This window comes from Morone saxatilis, unplaced genomic scaffold (assembly GCF_004916995.1).
Source record: "Morone saxatilis isolate NCDOM2014 unplaced genomic scaffold, NCSU_SB_2.0 Contig21, whole genome shotgun sequence".
Taxonomy (NCBI): domain Eukaryota; kingdom Metazoa; phylum Chordata; class Actinopteri; family Moronidae; genus Morone; species Morone saxatilis.
Window position 1 is genome coordinate 20468321 of NW_023339774.1, and position 5046 is coordinate 20473366.

Here is a 5046-nt window from a genome sequence, read left to right on the forward strand (position 1 = left end):
CCAATGGAGCTGCTCCCTGCTGGCCATCAGAAAGAATGCAGGTTTAAGGGTTTGGCGTCTGTCAACAATTCTTATGTTCAGGTGATTATAAACTAATAAAAACATACCTATGAATATTATATTCCATTTCAGCCAATAGATCCTCCTAAAAGTGACACAATGGACCTTTAACTTCTCACATTTAAGTAACTAACTCAACGCCCAAAGAGGTTAAATAATCCAATATTTCACACAAAATAGAAAACTTTAAAGAAAAGACATAAGATATGAATATAAATTTGTGTATCAGAACTTAGTTTTTTCTTGTTTCCTCTCCCATGAATCATCTCACAACCCCTCTGATTTATCTGGCGACCCTTTGGAGGTGCCACGACCACGAGGGCGGGAATAAAATACTTTATATAAAGTAGTTAAAACTAGCCCCACCTCGACACAAAAAGCTCAAAATCAGGCTAATAATAGACCTATAACAATGGAAGTTAATGCTCAGAAAGAGGAAAGTAAGAGATTAAGTCCCTTTTTTTAAAATATGCTTTATGGACTTGACTATGGAAAATCTGTTTAGTACATATTATATAATAATATATATTATAGAAGTTAAATTTGATTAAATTTAAGGAGCCGATGAGGTTTACTAATAGCTGTAGAAAATGTAAAAATGCTGCTTACACATTGATGCATTAATATTAACAATCTAATAATGTAATATTTAATAATAAATCAGTCCTAGAAGACATTTTTACTCATTAAACTTTTACTTCAGGATCTAAATCCTTCCAGAAAACCCATAAACACAAATATTCTTATGCAGCCAAAACACTGACCTGAGCGATGAATTATCTGCTGCCTAAAATACTGTATAATTGATTGTGTCCTTAAACATGTTAATTACAGCAATTAAATATCAAGATGTCTTCACACACACACACACACACACACACACAGAGCCCATAATGAGACCGTTGCAGAAGCCAAATTTGGTTAAAAAAAATATCCCCCAAATACACATTTTTCAATCGCTCTCTTCCTGTTTTTCACATCCCTCCATCTTCTGCGTCTCTCCATCACTTCAGTGCAAACAGCTTCAATGCAACATTTTCAGTCACGTTGCCATAGTAACAGCAAAACAACAACAAAATAAATAAATAAAAGCAGAGAGCTCGTCCTGATATACAGTATCTGTCCGTCTCGCCCTCGCTCGCCCACGCCGTTTCCCTTCATTATGAAATGACCCATTAAGAGGAATCAGTCTCTTTGATGTTGTTTGCCTCCTCGTGCGGCAGCCCGAGCTGGCGGTGGCGGCAGCGGGCACCTGAGAGGACGGTCATTAAAGGGGATTATGGGTACAACACGAGGGGCCTCGCTGCAACACTCAAAAAGCCATAATGACGCAGCCGGGCCGTCCCCGAGGGCGCCGTGACTGCAACGCGGCGGTTAATGGCGCAGTGTGAGGGAGAGGAAGTTTGTTCGCTGTGACAAACGGACACAAACATCCACAGACAGCAACTTTAAGTCAGGATGTAAACTAAAAGTACAAAACCAATTAAACTACAGTGGCGGCAAAATATCCCTTTATATCTAGAGCTGGTGTTTGTCCCTTCTGGGCTACTGTAGAAACAGTTATATGTTATTATTATTTGTACTGTGAAAACAAAATACTCCGGCGCATGAATACCTTAGACACCGCCCCCAAGACACGTACAACCGACATGTATGAAAATTAGTACACACGTGTATCATGATCAGAGAAGCAAAAAAACCTCTTGGAAGTCGGCCATTTTGAATTTAGTGGTCATTTTCTGAGAGCAGCGATGATTTAATCAAGAACATTTTTTAACTTAAAATCTTTGATGTTTTCCACTTCATTAATTTTTTCCCCTTCAAAATAACTTCTTCCACTACAGTGTATATTCAGATTATTATACACTAATGAAAACAGTCATATTTTATAACCTTTCTGTAATCCATATATTGTGGGTTAAAGTATGACATCACTCAAATCTGCATATTAAACACTTCATAACCAGTTTTTATAAGAAATATGTCCATTAGATTCTGCACAATCATTAATATATAATTGAATAAAGATAATAGTCTAAAGAATTTTCCCAATTTGCAACTAAATTTGGTCAATTAAAAAAAAAAAAAAACCTGCTGTAAAAAGCAAAAATCCACATTTTCTGCTGCATGACTTTGACTTTACTGAGCAGCCGACTTCCGCAGGGTTCATGAGAGCGGTTAAAGTCTGTGGTCAGGTTTTTATTAAACTGTGTCTGATTACAGGTCAGTAAGGGCTGCTTTAATGCGTTCAGAGCTGATGTCACACTGTGTTCACACTGCAGACCTTCCACGTTCACATAAACTGTAAACAAGCCAACAACACGTCGGCTTTTACTGCCACTGAAAATGGTTCAGGCCACTGCAGCAGCAACAGAGCACAGACACTAAATCAGCCGGTGGATTAGTCTGTGAAGCCTTTGTCAGATATTTGAGTCATAATATTTGAGTAAAGAGGGAAGTTAATCCAGCCAGCAGTGAAAAATCAAGTTATCCTACAACAATGAATCTCTGTCCCTGTCTCTCTCTCTGTCTCTGTCTCTCTCTCTGTCTGTCAGTATCTGTCTCTCTCTCTCTCTGTTCTCTCTCTCTCTCTAATAATTCACAGAAATTTATATACTGATATTTTCCTGATAAAAGATCGAAATGTTATCCAGAATGTTTTTTATTGCACTGTTTCCAACCTTTTCTATTGTTTAATAAACTGACTCAGTTACATATTTTATGGATATTTCATATTCAAAACTGTCCAATGAACCCAAACAGTGAACTCTGCAAGGAGGTTTGTGTAAAAGAAGATTATTTCCTGTTTTTAAACATTTCTCTGTCTGTTTTATGTATTTTGTATGATTTCTAGCAACCATACAGACTTAATAGGCGTCTTTCTTGACAAATTCTGTGTTTTCTTCTCCCAAATGCTGAAATTTATTTTGTATATTTTTTATTTGTTCTTACACGCCTTGAAATCAAGAAGGCCTCGCGACCCCCATGAAGCTTTGGTGACTCCTAGTGGGGGTCCTGACCCCCAGGTTGTGAACCAGTGGTTAATTGAATATAATGGCTAAAGGTGAACCAAGATAATGAACTGTAGGAGGGATGAAGGGATGAAGGGAGAAATCAGGGTTGTGGACTGTGTCGTAGGGAACCGTGTGGTAGCGGAGACTCTGATGCTGCGTTCCCACCAAACACGAGAATCACGCCGGGCGCATATGCAAAAATCTGGTGCACATTTGTGCATATTGTGGTCTCTATGATAGTACTTCATATTTATAGAGACCAGACAGAAAAAGAAGATTCGCTCTGAACTAAGTCAGCATAGCCCTGATAAACCAGACTCCCTTCAGAATTTTAAAAGTTGTTTGTTGTCTCACAGACAGACAGAAAAGGAGTTATTTCAGCATTATTTTAATCCATTTATTGAGATTAAATCACAGCAACATCTGTTTATTTTGGGCTCAAACTACCGTTGTAAGCCAGAAATGAGGTGAGTTCAAGGCGTGGTCTTTGTTCCTGAATCTAGTTCACTATAAAGGCTGATTTAGACAAACCGAGGAGTCTAAACGAGTCGTCAGGAACATCGCTGCTGTTTATTCACCCGTGTTTGCAACCGGAGAGCTGAGGAACTCCATAATCTGCTGTACTAGTGTTATTTTTACTGTACTTGTCTCTCAGTTTCTAACACATAAACACATCCTGCCTCTTTTGCTCGTGTTCTTTTGGCGACTCGACAAACAAACATGAACTCCTTGAAAGAAGAGAGCATAAATTATCTCTTTCCTGACACTGTGTAATCTTGCCTGTTGGCTCTACACACAGGAGACTTGTGTACCGACTCCGCAACATGTTGTAGGAAGCGCAGCGGGGAGGGCGGAGGCGTCGCGGCAGGTAATGAAAGACAGATTCATCAGAATAAAGAGGTAGAGGGAGAGATAGAGGAGAGAGAGAGAGAGAGAGAGAGAGAGACCTGGAAGAAAGCCGGAGAAAGATAAGACGGCTTTCTGCTGTCTGACTGGGTCTGACTGGATCTCTCTGTCTCTCTCTCTCTCCTGTTAAAGGCAGTTTTCCTTGCCCCCTGTCTCACAAGGTCTTGCTCATGGTGGTACTGGTTGGGGTCCGGAATGTTATAAGGAGTCGGTCTAGACCTGCTCTATAAAGTGTCCTGAGATAACTTCTGTTATGAATTGGCTCTATACAAATTAAATTGAATTGAATTGAATAAGTTTGGAGAGAGAGTGTAATATACCTATCAGTTTAAAGTTAAATTAACTGAATGAATTTGTTAATTAATTTATCTAAGTTACAAATTGAGAAGACTTGTTAGTTAACTTTCCTCAAACACTTTCAGTTGTTCTAACTTATCTGGTATTACCAGTGTAGTATTATGTGTTTAGCAGTGTGTGTAATTCATTTATTTTATTTTCCCCCTCCATGTACCACCAGAGACACGTACCACAGTGCAATTTAGCATTTTAGGGTGGATTATTCTCGCTTTGATTATAGAGTTTCTCTTTTACCCAGAGAAACTTAAATGAGTTCAGTAGTGGAAGAGGCCTCATTTCAGAAACATAAAAGATTAAAGAGGACCGAAATATTGACCCTGGAAAACTAAAATAAAAGCAGAGAAAAGGGACAGAGAATAAAATACAGAAAAGGAATTACAGGAGGATTGTTTTACATCAGTGTACAGACGTTTGAATTGGGAGATAGAGACGAAGAATGGGAGGATGCCAGAGAATGATGTTTTGAGTGAAGCGAGCGCCGCCGCAGTGAGATTTCCTCGGAGGGTGAAGCAGAAGAAATAAGCAGAGTATAAGCGAGATTACAGGAGCGCAGTAAGGGCAGATTACAGGTGCACTGACAGCGTGGCAGACATAAAGCTGGATTACAGGAAGGTCTGAAACCTGAGCAGGAGACAGACGCTCCCACACAGTCTCTCCTTCTGTTCTCCTCCTGACATTTCTCTTCATTCCTGGTTTCCCTCTCTGCAGT